Below are 27,568 nucleotides of genomic sequence, written 5' to 3' on the forward strand. Positions count from 1 at the left end.
CACCTTGTACCCCGTTATTGAAGGGCGGTTTCAGGATGTTTGTTGCAGATGTAATTAGTTAGCTTGAGATGAAGTCATCCTGGAAGAGGGTGGGCCTTTCATCCAATATGATTAGTATCCTTATAAGAAGAGAAGAGATTCCTAGACAGACAGTCACAGAGGGATGAGAGGAAGACACAGGCAGAACACCGTGTGTCCACAGGGCCAGAGGTTAGAGTGACGGATAGAGGAGCCAAGGAACACCAAGGAGTGCCAGCAACCATTTGTTTTATGTTTTACTTCACTTTTTTTATATGTATGGCTTTGGTCCAGGTTGATATTTATAAGCTATACTTTTCCATAGGTGTTCAATCTAATTCTGTGTTAAATGTACACCCTAAGACTGTTCATATTTCCCCTGGAGAAACTTCTAGAACTCATTGTACAGCAGATTTAAACAATCAATCCAGCAAACACCTCTCTCTGTGTACTGCTGTACACAGCCTTATGGACAATGGACATAAAAAAGAAGATGTGGTTTTCATGGGGAGAATTACACAGTAGCATTAGGGAGGCAAGATGTAAATGCCTCCAAAACTAAGACTCAGAAGCACGGAACTACTTGGCCAAGATCACACAAGGTATAACTCACAGAAGTAGAATTTGAGCCTCACCCCATAGCTAAGGTTTTTATCTAAGGCACAGAGCTGGGTGCAGTGTATACTAATTGCATCAGCAGTGCTGTTTTGCAAATGAGGACATTTCCATTATGTAGCATATGAGTGAGAATAATCGAATGATTCTAATAACCTATTTTTTCTAAAATATCAAATCACCCAGTGACTCTGAAAATCGCAATACCCTTAGCATAAACGAAGACAGTTAACAGTTCTCCCATCCTGAGCACCCCAAAAAGTGGCCGGAGTAACTGAACAATCACAAGTCCCAATTCATTGGCAAATTTCAGACTATCCCAAAGGCAAAGGAAAAAGCTCCCTAAAAAAATTCTACAGTTGAAATTCTTCTCCCTCACTGGGTCAACATTATTATGATTGGCTGATTTAAAGGATGTGTTTTATGTCCTAAATTCAAACCTAGCTCTACTTCACGCATCAATGCCATTTTATAGTTAGGTTCAAGTTGTCAAAATTGTAGCAGTTTTGATTGTGGTTCTGAAAGAAACCCGGTTCCCCACAACATGACTGAGAATCTGTAACAGTAACAGTCACTCCATTTTAAAGCTAACTGATAACTTTATTTGATGCCTAACTGTGCACTTGCTTAAGAATCCCCAGGAACTGACCCGGAACAACTAACCTTGAAATCAAGATTGTAGAACTCCCCACCCCCTGCCCCCCTGGAGAAAAATGCTGACCAGGTACCCTTCCATTCTGTTGTGGTCTAGCTGACACAGGCCAGACCAGCAGATGGCCCCCGCTCAAGATAGCCACCAGAACAAGGCACGCTGACCTGCACGTAGGTAGTTTCCCACAACTCCTTTCCCTTTAAAACCTCTTGGTAGACTGAGGAATTTGAGATTGTTTTTGAGACATGAGCCCACCATCTCTCCGCAGGCTGCCGGCTCTTGAATACACCTGTTTTTCCTATCACCAGACACTTGTCTCTCCAGCCTGGGTTTTCAAGTGCTAGGTAGCCAGACTTGTATTCAGTTACATCCCCACTGTGTGAAATGGGAAAACAACCACGTGGAATCTGTTCTTTATCATTTTGACAATTTTTAATTGCTGATTGGCAGCCACGTTGGCAATTAGAAATTTTCCCCTGCAAGACAGGGGTTTCTGTGAATTAAGAATGCAACTGATTCAGTCTGATAATTCCAGATGTTCTTCATGTATAGAGTGACACTTTGACACTTGCTTTGATTAAATTCACGGCATTTCCACAGTCCCGGGTAACACAAGCTTTCAACGCATGCTGAATATTGATATACACTCACAATTTCTTACCTGAAACCCTTAGAGCCGGGTGTGTTTAGAATTCGGTTATGCATATTTTAGAAAGGTAATATGTGCCCTTACTGTACCTCCCATGACACCCTCAGCAAGTGGAGCAACATTCAATAATCACACACACTAATATTTTTACAGGAAAATGTATGAATATTCCTCCCAGTGGGATGCATGGAGGCTACAGATGGTCTAATAGTTAATTTACAGTGCATTTATATTGTAACACACTGGTCGTGTGATGATGGACCGTAAATACCCCGGTACTTCCTATTTCTAAGTAAAACATCAGGTAGCGCCAATTGAAAATAAGTTAAATGCCTTTACACATACCTGCAACATCTATTCATGTGGTCTGAATGCTTCAGTTCCTTTGAGAAGAGGTTATATCAGGGCTGTCATAGCTTTCCCATCATGGTGTTGTTGCCCATGGATTGATAGGCAGGGAATAAGATCCTCTAAGGACAAAATGGTAACATGAAAAATGACCCTTCAAAAGACTTTGCCCATTGTCACCTGTCTCTCGTTCTTGATGCCAGCAGTTAACATATCACACATTCTAACTTTACCTTCTAGGTCAGGGGTTGGCAAATATTTTCTGTATAGGGCCACATAATTAACATTTTCAGCTTTGCGGATCACCCAGTCAACCTTGTAATTGTAGTGCAAAAGTAGACATAGATAATGTATACCGGAACAGGTGTGCTGTGTTCCAATAAAACTTTATTGACAAAAATGGGTGGTGGGCTGGGTTTGGACCATGGGCCATAGTTTGGTGACTCCTGTTGTATGTGATTCTTTTCACTATTGTTCACAATTTCATTATCATTATTGTCACTATTAATGTTATTCTCATGTATATCAGTGTATAGCAAACATAGAGTTGGAAAAAATGTATATCTGATCTTCATGGAATATAACATGCCTTGGTCAAAAAGCTACATTCTAGATTTCATATTGAGGAAAAGATCAGAACCGAAAACATTATATTTTAAAATAAGTCTGAGGGAGGAGGACATGCCAGAAACTATATTATTTTATGTTTTTCTTTTAGCCCAGATTGCTGGCTAGTGGTATACTAGTTATTGGACTACTTAGAAACTATTTCTCAGGAAGTTCTTATTTGCAGGATGATGAATAGGTAAATGGAGCTCACATTTCTATCATTGCGGACATTGGCTTTTTCTAATCACTGACAACTGCATCTTGCATTTACCTAAAGCTTCAACACAGCAAAAGACTCTGAGCTCACAGACCTCTCTCCTGTTGGCTTTTGTTACGGTTTCGCTAGGGTTATAGCTTAGTAGCAAGATGGGGATGTTTGATTAGCACTGTATATATGTTCAGGACAAAAGTTTGGTTTGTTTGTTTTTATCAGATACTGTCTTATATTGAGTCCCAGGAAATAGATTCTGAGTTAAGATTGTGCTTGGGAGGTTTTTTAGGGATATATTCTTGGGATCCACACTTGCAGGGGGGTAGGGAAAGAGGATGAGCCTGATGGAGAAGTTGGGGCACCATGCTGTCACAGCCAAGGCCTCAGCTCATTTCAGAGGGAGCTCTGCAGCCCGGGAGGTCCTTCAGAGCTGTCCCACCTTGAGACACAGAGATTCCATCACCGTGGCAAAGGCAGCTCTCTTTAGCTAAGGCCAGTTTCCAAAGGCAGACGTGGCTGGCAACAGGTGGGGAAGAAGACCTTGGTCAGCAATGAGTTCAGACCACAGCATCCACCAAGGATGTCCCCTGTGCAAGTTCCTCTACAGCACATTCTGTTGTTCTCTTCAAAATACGTTTTCTTGCCCTGGATTTCCATTTAGCTTCTTAAATTCCTTCAGTCAATCTTCTAAATAGTCACATTTGCCTTCAGCTTTTACTCCTACTTGGAATATTCTGGAACCTTTCATGAGAAAGTAGGGTGACTACTCATTCCAGTTGGCATGGGACTGTCCCAGTATGGAAACTGGAACCCATCAATCCTGGACAATCTGGGATGATTGGTCACTCTGTGGCAAACTAATCAGTCAGATTTCAGCAACTTGCCTTTCCGTTTCATTACCATCTTCCTAGATCACGACCCGGCTTCCTTAATAACTGCACTTCCTGGGCTGTTGCTAAGGACAAATGCTGTCTCTGCTTTTCTCACTGTTACACATAGGATGGATGTCTTTAACTCTTTTTGACATTTCCACAGTGCAGTTAAACCTGAAGTCACCAATAAGCAACACAATACTTGCGAGCAGCAGAGACCAGTGGGCTGAGACAAGACTGACACCTCACGTCAGTTCAGTTTGGGTTTTGCTGCCAAATAAAGAAATGGAGGTTACAAAAATCATTTGGTTTTTAGGGCTTTTTGTGTCTCAGAGTCATGGACAAAGGACGGCATTTCCCGAGGGCATGCTTAGATGGCTGTCATTTTCAGTATCCTGTATCTGAAAGCTCATTTGAAGAGGGGGTGGGAATGGTGAGAAAAGTGGGCAAGCAAGTGACAGTTATGAGGATTATACATAAACAGAGAGTCAGAGGAATAAAGTGGGCTTATAATCGCTGAACTCACAGACGAATCAGAATGTGAGTTGCTCATGATAAAGGAGACTTAACCTCTTGATTGTCTTCAGTCTTGTTCTCTGACTATAGCTTGGATGATAAAGAGACCTATTTCCATATAACTTGTTTGGGCATGTGCTAGGCTGGATAGTTCTCTGTAGTCTTGTTCTGTCTTGTACATCATGGGACACCTGGCAGCACCCCTGCCTGGCCTCCACCTGCCACATGCCATGAGCAGCCACCCAGTTGTGACCACCAAACATGTTTCTAGACATTGCCTGATGCTCCCTGCAGAGTGGAATGGCTCTTGCGTGAGAACTCCTCTAGGACTCTCTTGAAAAATGTCCTCTGAGTGCGGGCCTTGAGATTTTGCTTCATGCTGTTTCATGCTGCAGGTGTAGACACTTCCTGGCAATGCCGCCGTGATAGGTATGGTGACCTAATCCCTGCAGAATTGTTTCTTCTTCATTACTCTCCTGGGGTCGCAAGCACAGACTATATCATGTGTAGTCACAGGGCTGCCGTGCTGATACCTTGAAATCTATTTTCTGTAAATAAAATGTGTGGTCAAAAAGCAAGGCTCGGGGGAAAGGGAATGATGATTTGGATCTCTCCTACCTTGCAAGAAGAGTCTCCTGATGGTTCTGATCCACATCTGAGCAATCTTGGTCTAGCCCACTGATGTCATTCATGGTGAGCGAGCAGAAGACACGGCCCTGCCCAGTGGCTTTGTCATTCTTGCTGTGGGAGGTTAAAGGTCAATGTTGACAGCACAGTGTTCCATTTCATCAAGGATCCAACATGAAAAGCAATGCTGGAAGATGGATGACAGTTTAAAATGCCATCTCTGGGGGGGCGAAAATCACATTTCTGAGGCTCTGATGGAACCTAAGAAATTCTTGTTGGAAGCTTCACTTCAATAAAGCAAAATCCTCATTTACAAAAATCTATAGAATAGTCATTTTTCTCTAAGGTGATGGTCTCTTGTGAATATTTTTTTACCAAGTGGAATTGCACTTCATATTTTAAAGCATAAATGATAGATTTATACACTAACAAATTGTTCGAGACATATAGTAGTTTTTGTCTAAATGTCAACAACTAAAAAGAAAATTCTTCAGTAGGTTCAAAGCTGTCGTCTTGGGTTTCTTCTGAGCTCACTTGCAATTCGTGTCTAGGGCTGAATATCGGTAAAGAGCTAGATAGTAAATATTTCCAGCTTTTCGGGCCAATCTCTGCCACAACTACTCAACTCTGGCACAGTTGCACAAAAGCAGCCATAGATAATGCATAAACACAACATAGCTGTGTTCCAATACGCTTTATTTACAGACGCTGAAATTTGAATCTTATGTATTTTTCCCATATCACAAAGCATTTTTCTTTTATCAACCATTTAAACAGGCAAGCATCCTTAGCTCACTGTGAAAACAGGTATCACGACAGCTTTGTAACCCCAGACCTATTCAGGAAACGTTTATTGAGTGCTTGCAATGGCAAACAAATGATATAATAATGGGCCCTGCCCTCTGGATCCTTGGAACATTTTGGGCAGGCAGCTATGCAGTAAATAGATGACTAACTAGATATATTATTGCAAATAGTAATAATTGCTATCAAGGAGGGAAAGGTGCTGTGGTAGCCAGGAAGAGGGAGCCTGCTTTCTATGGGATAATCACGGGGGGCTTCTTTGAGGCAGTGGCAGTACATGGAGGCAGGCTGGTTGGGAGTTAGACAGCGAGTGGGAGGAAGAGGAATCCTCTAGGCAAGAAAGTGCTTGTTCATGTAAGTGCTCCGACATGTGGTTATTCCATTCCTGATTCTTGTGCTTTTGAATGAATCCACAGATGAGCCCAAAGACCTTGGTCTGTCTCTGCTGAGAGCCACACAGTCGCTGCCCCTGCACATGGTGATCACAGCCACTTAAGATCTTCCCGAGGACAACCGCTCACGCTTGTCTGATAGCATTAGTACCGTAAGTGTGACAAACACATGTGTGTGGACCTTCGGTGTGAAAATAGCACCAGCTGTGCACAGATGTTCAACTCACATGACTGCGTTGTCTAAGTCCAGGAGTAGCAGGTGGTGACCTTTGTGCTGGTGTTGGGGACCTTCTGATATTGCAGGGATGATGTGGACATGTGGCTGTCCCAGTGGTCCCTTTCGTTCAGAAAGGACTGTCCGATGGAAGGTCACGTTGGCCAACAGGGAGCATCAGTGGGCAGGTATGTTTTTCTGGAGAAAAACTACTCAGGGCCAGCGGGGGCAACATGCACAATCTGGTGAGCAAGAGCATGAGGCGCGTCCTGAGGGAAGTCTTGAGGAAAACACAGGTGTGGGTGTGTAAATGGTGTGATGCATCTCCCCGGAATTGGAGGCAGCTCTAGTTGAAAGGTGCAAACCCCTGCGACATGGGAAGGATCATGGTACACCTGCTGTTCTCAACTGCTTTCCTTCCTTCCTCCCTTCCTTTCCTTCCTCCTTTCTTCCTCCCTTCCTCTCCTTCCATTCCCATCTTCCTTTCTTTTTTCCTTTCTTTCTCCCTCCCTTCCTTCTTTCCTTTTCTTTTTTTAAGGCAGAGTCTCATTCTGTTGTGCTGGGCTAGAGTACAGCAGCTTCATCATAGCTCACAGCAACCTCAAACTCCTGGGCTCAAGCCATTGTCTTGCCTCAGCTTATCCAGTAGCTGGGACTACAGGCACATACCACGACACCTGGCTAAGTTTTCTATTTTTAGTAGAGACAGGGTCTGGCTCTTGCTCAGGCGGGTCTCAAACTGCTTAGCTCAAGCAATCCTCCCACCTTGGCCTCCCAGTGCGCCCGGCCTCAACTGCTTTTCTGATGCCACACCTGAGGGGCAGAGCAGGGTCCCTCCCTGCGGGAAGGACATCTCCCGTGATGGAGGTGAGAGCTCAGGGCAAAACTGGGTCTCTCTCTGCAGATAGAACACCTGCCCTGGTGGAGCTGAGAGCTGAGGGACAAGGTGGCTCTCCTCCCTGCAGGAAGGACACCTCCCTGGTGGAGATAAGACCTCAGGGCAGAGCAGGGTTCCTCCCTGCAGGCAGAGCACCTCCCCTGGTAGAAGTGAGGGCTGAGGGACAAGGTGGCTTGTGTCCCTGCAGGCAGAGCACCTCCCCTGGTAGAAGTGAGGGCTGAGGGACAAGGTGGCTTGTGTCCCTGCAGGCAGAGCACCTCCCCTGGTAGAAGTGAGGGCTGAGGGACAAGGTGGCTTGTGTCCCTGCAGGCAGAGCACCTCCCCTGGTAGAAGTGAGGGCTGAGGGACAAGGTGGCTTGTGTCCCTGCAGGCAGAGCACCTCCCCTGGTAGAAGTGAGGGCTGAGGGACAAGGTGGCTTGTGTCCCTGCAGGCAGAGCACCTCCCCTGGTAGAAGTGAGGGCTGAGGGACAAGGTGGCTTCTGTCCCTGCAGGCAGAGCACCTCCCCTGGTAGAGTCGAGGGCTGAGGGCAGAGTAGGGTCCCTGCCTGCAGGAAGAGCTCCTCTCATCCTCTAGCAGTGAGTGTGGCGAAGGTCCTGGGGTGGGACGGGAAGCATGGTTGCAAAGATCCTGCTGGTGAGCACCCCTGTGATCATACTGGCTTCTCTTGGGCAAACCTGCAGGGTCATGACTCTCTGCCATCAGGACATCAAGGGGGCACTTTGGGCGTCACAACCTTTCTATTGTTCCCCGTAGCCGCAAGCTCAGAGAAGCGGGCAAAGAGATGGTTTCAGAAGAGACATTAGGGTCAAAATCATCGTGAGTAGTTCTCCCGAAGTGGGTCCCTGCCCTGGAGTCAGAGACCCCGCGGCTTGGCACGCAGCTCCCACCGCTGCCACGCTTGCTCGGGGGCTGTTTCGTCTCTCTATGCCGCTTCTGTGAAAAGGGGTGAGAAGGACAGTTGCATAAGGAAGTTATAAAGAGCAAGAGATGACTCCCTTTTTGTAGGGAAAAACATGATGAAGATTTGATGATTTGTCCAGCCAGGGTGACGGGAGCTATAAGAGCTTGCCAGGGTGATTTTTAATGGTCTTCAAAACGCAGTCGGACTGATGGGTCAGTGATGGTCGTAGCCCTGTGTCTGGGCAAGCTCTGCCCTCCAGAGAGACTTTGTCGACTGGTACATAGTGGGTGGAGGCCAGCGATGCTGCCAACCGTCCCGCGGTGCACAGGACAGACAACCTTCCCCTGTCCCCCACAATCCCCAAATGCCCCTAGTGCTGAGGTCGAGAAACCCTGCTCTGTGGAGAAAGAGACTCTAAACTTAATCTTCTCTTTCATCCTACAATATGCAATGGTCTTTTACTTTGAGGGATCTGAGTTAGAATTAAAGAGAACAAAAAGACAATGACTTTTTAGGGTTTTTGTTTGTTTGTTTGTTTGTTTTTCTGTAAGGCTAAAACCCTGTAGCACAGAATTCTCCGACCGAAAGGAACATCCTACAAGCTTAAAGACTCGGATTGTGTTCATCGCAAATACTGAGCTGCTTAACAGACTCATTTTCTATTGTCATTTCTGTTAATTTGCTCTTTAAAAGGACCGGGTGTTCCTTTTTTTGTTGTTGTTGTTCCAGAAACAAACTTTCTGGGTGTTTAAAGAATAATTTATTTTCTAAAATCATTAGTAATATAGGAGGTGGCTTTGATTTCCGACCTAGCTATCAAAGCCTTCTGTACTTGCTAAGTGGAGTTCTCATTTTTTATTCCTCTGAAAAACAACTGTACATTTTGCAGCAAAATGCTTAAAGTACATTTTTTTTTTTGTCATTTTAGTCTATAGTGGAGATTGACATTCTTTAGACCCAGCCAGAAGGGCTCTGAGAAAATTGACAGACTCTGGAGCTAATTAGAAGTATGCGGCTGCAAAGGCTCATGATTAATTCATGATAAACGGACGCAGCATTCATTATCCTTTCCTACTGTCCTGATGCGAAGCGGGAGTCTTTCTGTGGGGGCTAAAATATCTGTTCCTAAATACCTAATAACAATATCCGTTCCATCTCAGCAACACGAAGCCGTCCTCACTGGGGCATTTTAATGTGTTTCGCAGTTCTGAATTCAGGATTCCTTGAATAGAGCATGTGAAATTCTCTCCCTCTGCTTAAGCGGGTGAGGACTTTGGTTGTCTAGTGTTTCTAATCCGTTCCCCTCCAAAGACAATGTTTAAGATGTTAAAATATAACTTTATTGTAAAACATCTACAAAAAAAGGAAAGTTCCTGTTTGTGGGATATCATTTTATTTGAATAAACCTGTCAGAAGTCTCTTGGCTTAATTCTGCTGAAACATATACTAAGGTTGTCAGTAGGTTAATTTTTTGTTTTTTAAATCCTTTGATGGTGATGTAAAGGTTTTTCAAGTGGATGGTAATCCTTAATCAGGGCAGCAAATACCCATGATAAGCATGTTTTAGTGTCAAGATATTAATCCCAACTGCAAAAAAAATGTTGCTGTGGAATGTGTCTCAGCAGAAATAATGGAGGAAAAGTGAAGAGGTAAACGGTGAGGGAGGGTGGAGCAATGTGAAGGTGAAGGTCACAGCCTTAACCAGGTGTGCTGGGCATCATGTACCTCTCAATGTCAGGCTATCAAGACCTGTGTAGAGTACCTGCCACAGTTGTTCAGCCTGAATCTGATCACAAGGAAACATGAGGCCAATATGCAATGTAGCACATTGCTTTGACATGACTGGCCCCGGTCCTGCTAAAAGAGTCAGTGTCACGAGAAACAAAGAAAGGTGGGAGGATTATTCCAGGTTTCAAAAGACCGGGAAATATAACAATACCTGAACCTTGAATGGCTCCTGGCTTGGAAAAAAGAGCCAGTTGGTACAGTTACTTGAGGACTGTCTAGGAGATGAAGTTATTGAATCTATGTTTGTCTTCACAGTTGTGGTCATGGTTATGTGGTTATGAAGGAAAATGTCCTTACTCTAGGAGATGGGCACTGATGTATTGGGGTGGAGTGTCAGAATCTATGCAACTTGCTATAAAAAAGTCATGATACACACATATAAATATATTCCTTATCCCATCTTAATGAACTGATGTAGAAAAATGTGCTATGTATGCATATATATGTTTGCACACCTTCCTCCCTCTCCCTCCCTCCCTCCCCTCTCTCTCTCTCTCTCTCTCTCTCTTCTCCCCTCTTTCCCCCTCCCCCCTGCTTCCCCTTCCCTCTCTACCACTCTACCCTCCAGAGAGGAAGAGAGAAAGCAAGAAAATGTGGCAAAAATGTAAACCATCAGTAAACCTAAGTGAAGGAATATACTGGTATGCACGTTTTATTCTTTCAACTGTTTTGTAAGTTTGACAGTGTTTAAAATTAAAAAGTTTTGGGGGGAAATAATATGCTATGCATAAAGTATCATTTTACTTCACCCGTTTGAGGAGATGTTTTAGTCCTCTTGATTTTATTTTTTAAGTTTTCCACAGAACCAGTTTGTAAGCGGCGCATGTTATATGCTCTTGTTTGTCTGATTCGGGGTGCCCGTTCTCACTGGGATGTGCGGCAGGGTCTGGTCCCGTTTGTGGTGGATTCCCATGTGTGGGGTGTGGGGTGTACTTGGCTACCCGCCATCACTGTGCTGTTACAATGATGTATCCCTGTTTCTTTGTAACGTGATATAGTCACGTAACAACGTGATACATATAGTGATACATATAATATCTATGTATTACTTAATGACAGGGCAGGGGTATGTTCTGAGAAATCCACCAGTAGGCGGTTTTGTCATTATGCGAGCAGCATGGCATGTATGTACACAAGCCTGGGTGGCATAGCCTACTGCTCACCTGGGCTATATGATACAGCCTGTTGCTCCCAGTCTGCACACACACACAGCATGTTACTGTACTGAACACTGCAGGCAATTGTAGCACAGTGGTAAGTATTTGTGTATCTAAACATACCTAAACATAGATAATGTTCAGTAAAAATATGATATTATAATCTTATGGGCCCACTGTCATGCCTGTGGTCTATCAGTAACTGAAATGTCATTAAAGTCACTGTGGAGCCTGGCGTCTTGCTTTCCATGTTGCTCCTTTACGTAGTAGTCACCACATGGTAGATTCTCATCAAGAGGGACATTCAGAACTCGTCTTTGGTAACTCACATGACCCATTCCAAATCTTCCCAACTCCTGCTTTCTTTCACCTGAGACAGGGTTCACGTGATAGTGTAATCGCTACTATCTTGGGAGTTGTCTCGGGTTTCTAGCAGCAGTGGTCTGGTTCATACTTCCTGTTCTGAGTTTATCTCTGCATGGTTTGCTGAAACAGGATTAACTCAGGTGCTGTGGCTCTGTGGACCCTTGAATTAGACCAAAGAGCAACAGAGCCCATATTGCTCCCTCTGGCCAAGCACACCCTGGTGTCGGAATTGAGAACAATAACTCTGTGCTACATTGTAAAACACTGTATGTAAAAGTACCTCAGGAACAAAATGTTCCATGTCTAGTAAGACATCTTACAGACACACTCCAGCCAAACACGTAGTTTGCAATCTTTACATCTATTCTAGTGAAAACATTTAGGATGCGCAGTACTTGGCAAGCTGTTCCAGTTGGAACCCTGAGGGTTCCTCAGCTTGATGCCTAGAGCCTCTTCAGCCCTGGCAGGAGTGGTCAGCGAGCTGATTCCACCCACTGCTCTGAGAACAACACTGAGTTTTATCTACATTGGGCTTTCTTATGGACAGAAGATCCTGTGATTAAACACAATGACAACCCCTGGTTTCTCCACCTGTCCTGTTATAGATCTGAGAGCAACACTGAAGCTGAAAGCTGTTAAGCTCTTTACCTAAGACTAGGTGAGATTGTGGATGCCCTCAGCTGCATCTTAGCCACCGTTTCTTTAGCTGAGTTACTACTGTAGGGGAGGAAAAAATAAGTTTCTCTATTCTCTCTGAGTTCTTATCTGGGACCAGCCCTTGTAGCAAAAGGCAGATAAGTAAGAGAAAAACAAGCACATTTATTAACATGTATACTTCATATATTCATGGAAGACACCAGGGGAGATTGCTACCCCCAGGCCCTCCTTGCATCTGCCAGCCTCTTGTATACTTCGTGTATTCATGGGAGATATCAGCCAAGACTGAGTAAATCTCAAAGAGGTGGCTTTAAGTTGAGACTGAAATACCATCCCATGCTGAGGCAAAGAAAGAAGGGTGTGGGGAAAACCAGCTATGGGGATGTGACCAGGAAAAGGATGGTAAACCAGGGTAAGGTTTGTTCTGCAGACTTAAGTGGGTATCTTCTCTAACCTTAAGAGTTTTTAGGGATTCAGTCATCCATTTCTTCCTGGTACCTTGTGGGAGGCACTCTTACAAATGGAGATTTTGTTTCTAGGTATGCATTTCTCTTTTCTCTTACAAAAGAGTAACTTCTCCTTTGTTTTCAGGACTTCTCTGTATCTTCAATTTCTCAAAATAATCCGATTTATGCCAAAGAGGCATATTGTGGGGTGGTATCTTCTGGTCCCCTGTCCCCTCCAGCCATAGGATTCTCAGCACCATTTCCACTACTACCAAGCTTAATATCAACAAAGAAATGCACAGATTACTGAGAAGACATTATTTTTCAACTCAAAGATCTTTAATGCAAAAGACGCAATGCCCTCTTGCATTTGCTTCTTAGCTGTTTCTTGACTATGCATTTGTCTCTTTGTATGTGGACACCTTGGACTGAGCCTTTGTCATCTCTCAGGTATCAAAATGTCTGGCTTCCCAGGGCTCTGTCTGTATCCACCAAAGTCTTTTCTTCCACCCTCAGCTGCCAGGGGCACCCTCTCAAAAGCTAGGCCCAACCTGCCACGGGCCCTGTCAGAACCCTTCAATGGCTTTCTGTTAGGAGAAAGATGGAATTCCAGAACCAGACGTGGGTGGATCTCTGTTGTCAGGCTGCTATGTCCTTCTTAGCCCCAGGCCCTCCTTGCATCTGCCTGTCTCTTGCTTTCTTTCTACCCTCCAAGCACTTTGCCTTAAAAATCTCTCCTACTGGCCAGGCTCTGCCCCCTGGGCCCGCCTCACGAGTCAACCCTACTTGCAGTAGGCGTCCTTCCTCTCTTTGACTAGTCATGTCCACTCCATGCTCTGGGCACTCTTGTTCCATTTGCAATTTCATACTGTTACTTATGTGAGTGTTTGTCCAACATTTATTATTTGAATAGTATGTGACTTTGCAAATGCATTCCAAGCTCTCTGAAGGCAAAACCACACAGTAGACCCTACTCCATCCCTGCAATGCACAGAATGCCTTAGTAGGTGGTTGGTAAATAGCTGTTGAATACATGAATGAATAAAATGGTTCCACCACCGTATTCATACAATATTGATATCAAATTATATTCTTTGGATTTCAACCACACAAGAAAGAAAAATTTTCTGATATGGTTTGGCATATAACTTATACCAATATAACAAATGATCTTTAACCCTGTCTGGAGTTTCACAGACTTTCTCATTATCTGGCAACTGTGTCAAGTGAAAAAAAGTACAAGGTTCCTAAGTTTGGAAAGGGGAGCGTTATTTCTTATAAAGAGTTGCAGCCCATAAGTGGCCATTCTGACAGGTTGGGAAGCAGAGCCTCCACCTGGAAGCCAGAAATGCATACATTGAGGGAATGGTTAAGGAACAGGAATTTATGCTGAGAAGGGTAGCCGAATGTGCATACTTAACAAGCTATAGGAGGAATCCTGGGTATTTATGAGAGAAGAAACAAATACATGCGCAATTGAGCTTCATGCCCCTTCATGGGGTGCGTGTTCAGAAAATTGCAGTGTTAGCATGATCCAAGAGTGGAGTTTTTAGCCCTCTGATATCAAAAGGTGACATGAAAACCCTTACTTCACAGCCTCCATAGACAGATCAGAACCACCCCATGGTTGCTGGTCTCTTACCAGGAAAGAATGCTGGTCAATTGCAGAGCCAAAACCACAAAAAGGGATGAGTGGATCACGAGATTGGTTTCTGCTTAGCCCTTAGAGGAGAAATCCTGGTGGTCATTAGCAAGGGAGGGATTATAACGAGGCATGTCCAACCACCCCCATCCTGTCACGGTTCAGTTTTAAGGTTTTTTAAAGTTTTAAGGTTTCTCTGGGGCCCCCTTGGCCAAAAGGAGGTCCATCAGTCAGTGGGAGGCTAGGGTTTTATTTTAATTCACAAATGTGTATCCTCAAATGTGATGAAACCTAATACCTATTAAAGATTATCTCCAATTAACCTACCTGAGATTCCAGAGGGGGGCTAAAAGCACCTGGTCCCTGACAACAGTAAGTAGTTTTGTTTTTCTTTATAGCATTTCAAACTACAGTCCATGGATTTCCTTTGTATTCCACTATGTGACTTCGGCAGTCTTGATGACAATCATTTAAGAAGTATAGCAGTTTCTTAATTTATGCTGCCTGTGAGGATTTTGTTCATGACTTTTTTTTGTATATAAAGTACATATTAAATCCTCCTTTTGAAGAGTGAGTTCTAAGGGATGTTCTGTGGAAATCCTTCATTTTAGGATTGACTCTACAATATAGTTTTTAAGTACAAAATATTACATGAAGTCAATCAAGAAGTGATCTATCTATAATACAACTTCAAATTCATCATTGTGTTTCGATATATTAATGTTAGACAGCAGTAATAAAATACCTGAAGTTAGATTGATTTTATAATTTAGTGGCACAGCCTTCTAATTTTACAATAATAATCAGTCAATAACGAGTGGTTTGTGTATTTCTTAGCCTATGCTACTGTTTATCTCTACTTTTCTTAAAATCAACTCTTGACTTTGATAACATAAGGGAAATTTACCATTTACTATTATGTTTTCATAATTCACTGTTTTCACAACTTAAAACTTAGCTCTTTCTTCAAATTCTAAATTCCTATGACCTCTTTAGTCTTATCTTTTGTAGTTTGTTTCCACAGACCAAAGGGATTTGCTGTGAGTTTAATTGTATCATATTTCACACCAGATGAATAGAGAGCCAGTCAATTTTAGTCATCTGTCAAGTCTATTTCGAGATTCTAATATTTAGGGTGAGGGTTGATTAAGTGCATAGCTACTGTATATTTACAATAATTAATCAGATGTCACTTCCTTGCTTAGTCACTTATGTTCTTTGCTTTTTTAACATAAGCATCAGAGCAGTTATTCTGAGATCAAAACTTTGACTCCAGACTAAATTTATCTTTAAAGGACATTTCTCTTTTTGAGAAATAGGAAATTGCCTAATAACATCCTTAGCTTTGGAGACATTACCATACAAATGTGAAAGATAAGTGTGTGAAGCACATTTAATAACACTGAGCATCATAATGATAGCTAGAAGTAATTTTGATTTCCTATCTAGCAGCCACACATTTGAAGTATTAGAGGACTTCATTTTTTTTGATGATACTGTTCTGTAGTTTATTTCAAATGTTATTCTTGGTCCTCTTCTCTAGGAATGTCAAGAACCAGTTTAGTCCGCAATCTCTAGTTTTCTTCTTAGTTTTTTCAAAGTATTGTTAAGTACTATTTTTGTTGTTGTTCTTTGATAACGTGGGGAAAGAGTCAATGACTATGATGTAATTTCCTTAAAAAAAATTTTATCAGGCTTGCCAGAAATTTTGAAATTTTATACAGTCACTTCTGACTCTAAAAGCTTTAATCATATTACAATGTCTATGACGTAAAAACCATGCTTCAGCTTTCTGTGCCTCTTAGCTGTAATTAATAACCTCAGATTCTCATTTCTAGAGGTAGAACTAGTGAAATGGGACCAGGATATGTGCTAAAAACAATGAGGTGAGGTTCCTTCTTTCTTTTGCTGCCTTTGGACATTTGTTGGACCAAGTGTGAAACAGATGGATGATAGGCAGAGAGAAGAGGCAAGATAAACTTTTGTTTACTCAGCGATGGGAAGGAGATACCAGGGGCAAAAACAGATGCCCCAGTGCCATGGTGAACACACCCTCTTGGCTCTGAGTCTGGTACTGGGGGCTTCTGGGGACTCACACAAAGAACCCGCATATTTTGTAGCCCTGCCAGACATACCTCCTGCCTGAAATTCAGAACCTCGTAGACTTTCAATTTATCCACCAATTATTTCCCCCTTTCCTCTCTTCACCCACAAAGCTACATGTGACCCATGTCACCCATGCTCCATAGTAGAAGCTGTCATTCCACATGTAGTTTGCTTTGCTACCCACAGTTGCCTCTTGCCACCATGCCCCTTGAACAAAGCCATATATAAAACCATATACTGGTTGGATGAATAGGTGGATGGATAGTTAGATAAATTGATAGGTAAGATGGATAGATGAATGATAGAATGGATAAATGCATGGATGGATGGATGGATAGATAGATGGATGATAGAATGGATAAACGTGTGGATGCATGGGTAGACGGATAGATAAATGGATGATAGAATGGATAAATGCATGGATGGATGAATGGATTGATGGATGGATAGATTGATACATATGATGATGGATAGATGGATGATAAAATGGATAAATGGATGGGTTGATGGCAGATAGAGATGAGATATGGTGAATAGATGGATAATAGATGGAATAAATGAATGATTGATAGATAATAGTTATTGTAACCTTGTAGTTTCTCTATTGAGAATGTTCTCAGGGACATGTTTATGATTCAATTTTCTGAGTCAGCAACAAAGAGACTTCTTCAAGAGTGCTCTCAATGTGAAAACCCAAACCAATTTTGTTTTTTCTTGGCCTTTCTGTCATACACATATACATAGACTTCTAATTTTTTTTTATAGAGTTGAAGTTTTATGAATCATTATAATAAATACAGAGAAGAGTCAGCAAGCTCTTCACCTATTGGGAAAGATTTCACTTTACATCCTGTCTCCTTTCTGGTTGTGCTGTGGTAAGGAGGTTCTTTCATCACATCCGTTCTGCTCTTCAAATGCATTCTTCTCAATAATAATGCACTCACGAGTTTCTGTCGTTTCATGGTTTGTGTGTGTCTGGGAGATCCCACTCCGCTCTAGGGAACTGCACTAGAGGTTTATGCATTTGTCTTGAATGCTGGTTCAGATGTTGTTGCCTGTCCCCACTCTGTGGGTGTCGGGGACATAGGACCACCTGCGACCTAATGTGGGAACAGACGAGACTGGACATGCAGAACCCGAGCCCTGCTCAGGGTGGGAACTTGTCGGTGTTCCTAGACACCGAAATCAGGGCCACACTGGTGTGTGTGTGGCATGGTTGATTTCTCCTTTCTAATCCTTTCTTTTGTTTAATTGTTATGTTCTGTTAACTCTCCACAGCTAATGTTGGCACTGCTAACTGGATTTGTTACAATCTCCTTTCTAATCCATGGTGCTTGGGATGGTTGATTTTAGGTGTCACCGTGACCGGATTAAAGAATACCTGGAGAACTGGTAAAGCATTCCCTCTGGGGTGTTTCTGGGAGGGTGTTCCCAGAGAAGATTGGTGTGACCAGTTACAGAAATGACTGCTGTAATTGCCAGGAGTATTTTCTCCCTATGTTGTTAAGAATACTTTTATGTATTCATATGTATACATATTCGTGTATAGCATATACATATACATATATATATACACACACACACACACATGTATTTAGTGAATATCTTTGTTTTCCTTCCTCTCTTATTCCTTTATCATGTCATGTAAAGTATATTAACTTTATGTCAGTAGGTAAGTCTTGCTAATTTTGCATTATAATATTTAAGTCATGGGATGTCAGGACAAGAGTCGACTTCACCCCAGGGCTTTGCTTCCTCTTCTAGGGAATGGATTAGTGCGTCTTCAATTGTTTGCAGGATAGCTGTTATCACGTTAAATGGAACGACTACCTTGCTACTGTGTTTATGTGGAGATTAAGTATGATTTAAGGTGATGCATATGGGTGCCAAGTTGACAAGGAGTGGATTTATGATGGTTAATTATAGCATCAACTTGACTGGATTAAGCAATACCCAGAGAATTGGCAAACCATTGTCTCTGGATGTGTCTGTGAGGCATGTCCAGAGGAGACTGACGTGTGGGTCACAGGACTGAGTGGGGAAGATCCACCCTCAGTGTGGCATCATCCCATCGGCTGGGGGTCCAGGTAGAACGAGGATTTTCTTCCTGTCTCTCTCTTTCTCTCCTGAACCTGGGGCATCCTTCTTCTCTGTCCCTAGACCATAAGAACACCAGGCTCTTCCGCGTTGGAACTCTAGGACTAACCCCAGCGACATCCCAGGTTCATAGGCTACCAGCCTCAGACTGACAATTAGTATGACCTGAGATTAATCCTCAGGGGGAAATCTCCAAAGATTAGAAATGTGTGTTAATTCAGTCCTCTGCAGTGAGTATTTATTAGGCATTTACCATGTGCTGGTGCTGAAAAAATAAGGACTAAACACATTTCTCTAAAAAGGGAACCTTATTATTATTATTTTTTTTTTCTGCTGATGTGACAAGGGCCAGTGGACAGTTATCAGAGCTCCTCAAATAGGAGTTCTGTAAATTAGAAGTCTCTTCAGGCCAACCCTGAGCCCAGGTTTCTTTTCTTTTTATTTTTATTAGTACAAATTATTGTATTTGAGGAGCTTTGCAAATTTAACTATGACAATATCTTTCTCTGTCATCAAGAATACAATGTAGTTAAATTGTATTTTCCAAACATTTTTTTCTGATTATGAAAATAAGTAGAACATTTGCTAAAAAGAAGAATGTATTAAGAATCATATAAAAACCACTGGCAGTCCCATTCTCCCCAAACTAATGACAAGTAAAGTTGCATCATCATTCTATCCCGTTATGTGTATGCATGTCTATACAAATATGCGCACATGAAACACACATATTCACATATATACATATATGAATAATCTTTTAAAAATTTGTGATCATGTTGCCTTTATATAGTGTTTGGTTCTGCCTATTCCACCCTAAATTTATACCATGGAGCTTTTCAATATGAGCAGACATACTTCAGAAATAAAGAATTTTAAGGGCTGTATAATATTCTAGTGTATAATTTTTTTGTTGTTCTATATAACTTTTTATTTAAGAATATTACAGGGGTACAAATCTTTAGGTTAGCTATATTGCCTGTGTCCCTAATATGTAATTTATTTAACCTTTCCTCAAGTCTCCTGGTTCACAATTTTCTAACCAATGTTGGTAGGCTTATAAAGAATAAAAGACATGCTTGTGTCTCTCTCTATTACTAGATACATTCCTGGAATTAGAAACACTGAGTGTCAAAGAGTGTGCACACATCGAGGCACTTGCTGTCCATTGTCAGGCATGCTCCCAAAACTCTGTCGGGATTTGTGTTTCCCCGGCCGATGAGCCGGTCTTCATTTCACCACTTCTTTCCCAAGATGCAGTGTTACCCTGTCATAATGTTTTTCAAATCAGTACAGTAAAACCAGAATTTTCTTTATGTTTTAATTTTAATTTTCCTTCCTTCCTTCCCTCTCTCTCCTTCCTTCCTTCCTTCCTCCCTCCCTCCCTCCCTCCCTCCCTCCCTCCCTCCCTCCTTCCTTCCTTCCTTCCTTCCTTCCTTCCTTCCTTCCTTCCTTCCCTCCCTCCCTCCCTCCCTCCCTCCCTCCCTCCCTCCCTCCCTCCCTCCCTCCTTCCTTCCTTCCTTCCTTCCTTCCTTCCTTCCTTCCTTCCTTCCTCCCTTTCTTCCTTCCCTCCTTCCCTCCTTTCCTTCCTGTCTGTCTCCTTCAGTTTCTTCCCTCCCTTCCTTCCTTCTCAATCAATTACTGACAATATCTTTCCCCATTCTAAGATCAGGGATACTAATGACAGATTTCGTGGATCTGCTTTGTGGCCCTCACGTGACCCCCTACTAGGCTCTTCTCAGTAGCAGAGCTTTTGTTGCCTGTTGTTGTAGACACCGTGGTAAGCTGGGGTATGTGCCATGCCTAGACCTTATGGGAAAGGAAGAAGAAATACAAGAGTGTAGACCATTCTTTAGTAAAATAGACCCTTGGCCAAATGTGTGATCATCTAGGTTATCAGATAAAGCTCTTAATAGATGTTTTTCATTCCAGTTTAATTACACTGGAAGAAAGGGATGATTTTCCCTGCCTACGCACCCACATCCTGGTTTCATAGTGAAGAAGAGAAAGAATGGGAATTTAATCCACACAATTATTATTCATCATGTTCACTATTCCCCTAAGATAGAAGTAACAACTCTGTGTTGTAGCTCTTCTTCTTTGGGGTTCTTACCTGGGAGAGTGAGGCAGCAGGAAATGCAACCACCTGGGCAGAAAGGCTCCCCCCATACTGAGTAGCAGAATCCTTGGGAGCAGAGACCTTCAGCTTGAGGAGCAAATAGTTGGCATTCAGTGCATTCATGGGCGGTATTCAGGGGCCAGTGAAACTGGCTGGAGTGGTTTGACTGGTGTAAAACTCCCTGCTGGATGTCGTTTTTCCCTCTGGATTTTGCAGTCATTGCTTGACTGCCTTGTACCAGTGAGTTGAAAGACCAAAGCATTATCTTTTGGTCTGTAACCTCTGCACCCTCCCTGCCCACTGCGCACAGGTGACCTCTTCTTTGTCCGCAGCACCCTAAGAGTCCATGAAAATGGGCTTTGCTCTGCGTTTATTTTTATTTTTTTAAAATTTCATCTGCGTTTATTTTTGTTCATTGCTTTGGGCACCTGGGGGTCTGTTCAATACTGAGATTCACGCCCTTCAGTTGTAAAGCCATGTCTTATTTTATCGCTTTGGTGGCCGCTCTCTCTCTTCCTCTGCCATGTCTGTTAGCTGAAGAGCGGCCCCCAGGTTATGACCTCCTCATTTTCATATTTTTTCTCTCCTATTACCAATCACCTTGCTTTTTTGTTCCAGTTCCCTTTGAGATGTCCTCAAATTGATCTTTCCAGCATTCTGCCGAATTATTTATCATACACCGAGTTTCCAAAGGTTCTGTTTCGTTTTCTAAATGTATTTGCCTCCTTTTATTCTTGGTGTGCTTACTGGCTGATTGATCGATCGATCAACCTTTTCTTTCTTTTTGCTCTTGTTGGTAATTTGGTCTCTGACCAAACATGACTGGCCATGGCACACTGCTGATAGTCAACCATTTTTGACCTATAAAAATGGCTACTTCAAGTGATTCATCCTAATACTTTGATAAAAAGATATCCCATTGGTCAATAATTAAAGCCTTTCTTTTTCATTACAAATAAACGTAGAACTGTGCGATCCAAGGGCATTCAATAAGAGGCATGCATGTACCTGTGTGAATAAAATATAAATCCTGATTCTGCGAAAGTACTGACCTGAAAGCTATGCTTGAAGATTTTGTTATAAATTTAATTATAATTAGCTCTATCCTACAGATCCAACGGTTATCACAGAAAGAAACAATTAATTAGTTTGGGTTTGGCAAGCAAATTTGATATTCTTTTCCTGTACTCCATTTTTATTAAAAATTACACCTGCTCCCTCATGCAGAGGAAATACATTTTTAAGAGTTTGCTGATTGATTTTTCTGCTTTGCTAAGAAGTTGCATTTTTATTCAGACAGTGACAACTAGTACGGTGTCGTCAAATCTCCTTTATCGCAGACATGAATTTGGGTGTCTTGGAGCATTTCCATGATCTGTGCAAGTTGTAGGGATTAAGATAATGCTAGAAAGTGGAGCATTGGAGAAAAGTGGTTAACTTTTAACAATTCAGTCAAGTAACTCTCCATCATGCACACTTTCAGGCAGGGGAGGGAGTCAATTTATGGCTTTCCATATTGGTTGAATTCATAAATATTAATTCCCAAAGTTTTGATTTTTCTAAATGATGTCATAAAAAGGTCTTTTAGATAATGATAAAATAACCAAGCCCCCAAATTAAACTTTCACCATAGAGTACAGACATATTGATAAACAAGAAAATTTAGAGTTCTAATTCTTAATGAAAACCAAATTTGAGCTTTAATGGAAGAAGGATCATCATACATAAAGGAAATTACATAGATATTTTGTGTTTTTGGTCAGGAAAACCTAACAAGTAATGGAAGACTGACAGTATAACTTAATGGAAAGAATCAGTTACTTGGTCACATAGCAGGGTCAAGGTTACCCAGACCTGCTTAAAATCATAATTTCTACAAATCACTTCATGACAAATATTTTGCCAGGTCTACTCTATGCTAGGAGATGAGATGATTATTGGGGGAATGGGAAGAATGGTTTCCCAGCCTCTTGGTTTTTAGAACAGCAGGAAAAACAGCCATTCAGTTGAATACTATGGGAGCCAACAGCGCAGAGTCTGAACTGCCCACTTCTGCGCTACAGTAAAATCAGACACTTGCTTCACAGGCAGTGAAACAAGGCAGCAGCATTTGCTGGGGTATCCTACGTTGCAGGGGACAGGACGGGAACTGGGACGGATGAGGAAGGCCTCACTCAGAACTGAGCACAGGAAGCTCCAGGGCGTGGACTCCCTTTCTGTCTGCATCACTGTTGCATGGGAGGTGTGGAAATAGCATCCTAGTCGCCAAAATCCAGAGTTGACACGGGAGCAAGGTGGTTCGGGTCTCGGCTCTTGAGGCAGTCAGTCGTGAGGGCAGTGGGGTGAGGCATCCGCAGTAGAGTGGCTCTGTCTGTCCTGGGGCGCCAGATGGAACTCTAGGTTGGAGGTCCCATTAGGTGTCTTCCATATTGGTCCTCTAGGGTCCAAGGAACATCCCATGACAGGGACCTCCGTATCCAGGGTAAATGGAGCAGATACTTTTGGAGACCACCTGTGAGATTCAAGTGACCCTGTTAAGTCAACATTCCAGGTCCAGATGCATTTGCACAAGAGCTTTAAGAGATGGATACTGGAATATTCTGGAATATTCCCTATGTATTAGCAGACACTGGGGATTTTGTGTATGTGTGTGCATTTCCTGTGAGGGGAAACTGGTAAAAGTGAAACAATTATTTTCTTTTCATGCATATAGTTTCCTAAGTGGAGAGTAATTTAATTTGATTTTTATTAATAATATCTAGACTCTCTAAAGAGCTCACCAAAAATAATCACAGGAATTTGACAAGGGTTATTTTTTACATCGTGCCCATTTTCTCTATCGTTTTACTATAAGTTCTCCTTTGCAGTTACTGCTTGAGGGTCTCATGCTGTGACCTTAGCCAAATACACCTTTTCCCCAAATACACCTTTTCCCCAAATCATGGACAAGTGCAAGGAGCCCTCCACGCCTCACCGCTCTTCTTGTGACATGGGGAAAGGATACCACCACTTCGTGGGGTGAGAAAGCAGTGATGCTGAGACGTCCATGGCCCCTTCAGGGACAGGCCTGGACTGGAGTCCTTCCTCTGGTCCCTCAGAGCCAATCCCCCCATTCCCACCCTGCTCTCTACCCTGCGGGGAGGAAACCCCGTGTGAGTGACACCAACGGGTTCTCGTGCCCCTTGGCCCTGTTGTGTTTGGCCCAGGAAAGCCAATGCACAGGAGCAGGAACAGAGTGGGGTGCGGATATCCATCGCCCTCTTTCCTCCCTGCAGGGTTGCCCAGGAAGGGCTGCATCCTGCACCTCTCACAGGTCACCAGGGGCTCCAGGGAGACCCCCTCTCCCTTGGGCCTTGGGGTGGTACCAGCCTCGGGGGCCAGCCCTCTCCTGGCTTCTCTACTCCCACCCTCACCTCTGGTAGCCATCTTTTCAGTGAATTCTTCTCTACTTCTCCTGTTGTCGTGTGTCTTCTCCTTTCTGCTGGGACCACGTACGTGGTGGATACGAGACCCTTCTTGGCAACCCCTGTCCACCCCAACAGAAAGACACAGCCCATTCATAGACCACGATGCTCTCCCACAGCAGGGAAACAGCTAGAGCTGCTAATTTGGAGCTCGCATGTGTCACAAACATATCGGAATGTGTTGCTCCTTTGAGCTGATCAGAGACGTTTGCCACAGTAACTGAGCCATGGATGGGATTATCCACCCCACCCTGCAAGGTAACGGTCATGCAAGGGACATTGGAAGAGATGGGGCAGACACACGCCTCACTCGTTTGCATCGACATGACGCTGGATAAGTGGCATCTGATTTCTGATAGAAGCTTGACAACCAGGATGCTACACCGTGGGCTGTGATTCCACAGCCTGAAGAATGTCTCACAGGAAAGAAAAGGTTTATTTTACATAAAAATCAAACATGTACAGGGCTCCAACTCTGCTAGCCCCGGAGCCTCCCCCAAGACAAACTTGGTCTGTGTGGAGTCATATACAAGAGCAAACAGAGACTTAGTCAGGAGAGACTTTCATTCAAGAGGATTATTGCAAGAGGGAAAATGCTCTGACTGTAAGATCTCAAAGCCTCTCCAAGGCCAGAGGCCAAGTGGTTTTTCTTTCATGGTGTGGAGTAAACAAGCCTAGAAAAGGTTCCTTTGGGGGAAGAGGGATGCAGGGTGGCCTGATGAGACTGTGGACCATGGAGTATTTACTCGGAGGCCCCGTCTTTTCCCAGGAGGGGCTTCTGTTAGCTCAGGCTGAGGATGGGCCAAAGTTCGGGGGCCTGGGGGCAGGAGGCAGCTGATGCAATGTGGGACCAGCGGGGACAAGCAGTCCAGCTAATCGTTTCTAAGGTCTGTCTCTGGATTTGTCCTAGCAGACAAAGGACATCCATGAGTCTTTCCCAGATACATGAGGAAGGTGTGAGGGGTCGTTCTTTGCAGTCAGTTGTTGTCCAGGACACGAAGGGTGCAGAGTGTTAAAGAAAAGAGTATCCTGCAGCCCTTGTTCAAGCTCGGTAAGGAAGATGTTGTTCAGGACCATCATGGAGACAGGTATAGGGACGGTGGCAATGGGGTCTTGCAGTGGGGGAGAGAGACGGGGCTCCGATCTGAGCACAGCTGGGTGAGTAGGCATGGGGGCATGGGTGGAAAATGACTGAGAGGGGACATCAGGGGTGAGGGGCATTCTGGCTAAGCTGACCTCACAGGATTCCAGCTGAAACCAACCCAGGTGACCAGACATCCCCCAGAGGAGCCGATCACATATCCAGCCAGGGTGACTAGATGTCGAGTTTGGGGGCTTCTTGGGAAAACCGGATTTTACAAAGAAGTACAGAGATAAGCTTAAGAGCAGGTTCAGGAGCTGACAAATGTGTGGTCAAGCAAAGAATCTTTGTGAGGGCATTCCTTAACCTTTGCTGTTTTCCAAGATCACAGGCTTGGGTGAAATTTAACGTTGCCGGTGTCATGATCTCTATGTGGCAACCTCTTTTTCTGTTTGCAGCGGTGGTGGTTGAGCTGCACAGGAGAAAATATTCAAGGGGCCCATGTTTAGAGTATATATGCTTGCTCAGGCTGGCACATATACTCTAAGAGACATATTGTGGCTCTACGATCAGTGATCACCCTAAAGCCCACTTGACAGTCTGCATGTCACCTGGAAGGATGATGCAACCTGGTGCTGGGGCTTGCAACCCCTGACCCTGGGGATTTTCCAGAAGACAAGGCTACCTCAGCTCAGATGGTAATTTTATAGACCTTAGAGCAAAGCTTACCCTCACAGGACCTGTTTAAACTCACCATAGGACAGACATGCCTGGTAACCGACCCAGACTGAATGCAGGTGTAAGAAAGGGAAAAGAATTTCCCCAACTTGCAGTCAGTTGGTCATCTGACCCCCTGACCGTGCCTGCCCTGTGCCACCAGCCTGTACCTGCTGTCTGTCTTGTAATAGCCCTGCTACATAGACTGCTTGAGCAATACATGATATCTAGACTCATCTCTGACTCCAATTGAACCAAGGGGGATAAGTCGCCCCTGAGGAAACTGCTTCACTAGCATCACCCAAAACTCCTGAACAGGCGCCTCTGGACAAAGGCTGTGTCCTCCTCTCAGGATCTGCCCCACCTGGAACGCTGTTGGCCCAGCCCTCGGCAGCAGACCGGACCCAGCTGTGTGGAGAAGTTACGGAGACTCAGTTGGGCAGGCCTGCTGCCAAAAAGAGGCACTTCATAGGAATATGCTTATTAAAGTCCCATGGATGCAGAAGCCAGGAACGGGGCGGGACGGGGGGTCGGTGAACGAATTGAGTTGCTTATTAAAGTCCCATGGGGGTGGAAGCTGCCGATGCCAGGAGTTAAGTGCCTTTTCCACTGGCCGTGCTGAGAACCCTTAACCGTGAAAGAAACCAAGTTGGGAAGTTCAGGGCAGCTCCCTGCTCATGTTGCGTGTCCTTCTGACACTCGTGCTCCTGTTCTTGTTTCTTGAATCTGCTGTTGCTTGGCAATTTCCATTGATTATAATGATTTTCTGTGAGGCTCAGCCGGGTGAGGGTTTAGGATGGGTTATAGATGGGGCTAATTAGTAAGATGCAAATGGCTTTTGTGGCTGTTTCAAAACATCTAAATGACCCACAATTAAATAATGCTGCCAAATTATGTGCTAATTATCATCTTCCTATTGAGTTTATTTCACTGGGAGATCACATTCTCCATCTAATAAGTAGAGCCTTGTGCCCGAGTCTTCCAAAGAGTGATGAGGATGCTTTTTTAGTTGGGTTTCTTTCTCCACTGGTGTGCTTTTTTTTTTTCATTTCCGCCTCGATGTATCTTAGGTGATGAGCTTGCTCACGGGCTGTAGGAATCTTCTGGTTGGGAAGGATGACAAGAGCTACTTTGTTTAAATTCCGTAATTCTCCATGGAGTAATCCCTCTGCAGTATCCCTGACAGATGGGGTTTTTTGACCTCTGCCCAGGCTCAGCGTGGGATGGATGAGCTATGACGAGCTGGTCATTTTGTGGTCTGGCAGCTCTTGTAAGTCCCGTGGTTTTTGTTTTCTATACTGTCCTCACCCTGGCTTCTGAGACGACAGCTAAATCCTTTCTCTCTTTCACAGGTAGACATTTGAGCATGTGAGAGGACTACTCTAATGCTCTAGGTGAAATTTTGCCAATTCCTAAGTAATCAGGAATGAAAAACGGTTTTTGTTTTTAAGCATCCGGTACCCTTAAGCATCCTGATCACTCTCCCCTTGAAAGACAGTGAGTCTCTATCTTAAATCTCAGTGGTCTGAACTGAGAAATATTCCAGCTCCATGGCTAAATGTGCACTGGAGTAGAACTCATCGTTTGTGTCTCAGAAATA

At 43.6% G+C, this 27,568-nt stretch overlaps 1 protein-coding gene across 5 annotated transcripts in view; it reads left to right on the top strand.

The window, feature by feature from the left end:
* The window catches only part of STS (steroid sulfatase), a 151,643-nt gene that overhangs the window by 24,345 nt on the left and 99,730 nt on the right, over positions 1-27,568 (top strand). For 3 of the 5 annotated variants that reach the window (XM_012782470.3, XM_012782471.3, XM_012782469.3), the window contains exon 2: positions 6,338-6,465. The exons of the other annotated variants lie outside the window; for them this stretch is intronic. The gene's annotated coding sequence lies outside the window, so the exon portion shown is untranslated. The remainder of the gene's footprint in view (positions 1-6,337; positions 6,466-27,568) is intronic. 5 annotated transcript variants of the gene reach the window in all.

This window comes from Microcebus murinus, chromosome X (assembly GCF_040939455.1).
Source record: "Microcebus murinus isolate Inina chromosome X, M.murinus_Inina_mat1.0, whole genome shotgun sequence".
In the NCBI taxonomy this organism is placed as follows: domain Eukaryota; kingdom Metazoa; phylum Chordata; class Mammalia; order Primates; family Cheirogaleidae; genus Microcebus; species Microcebus murinus.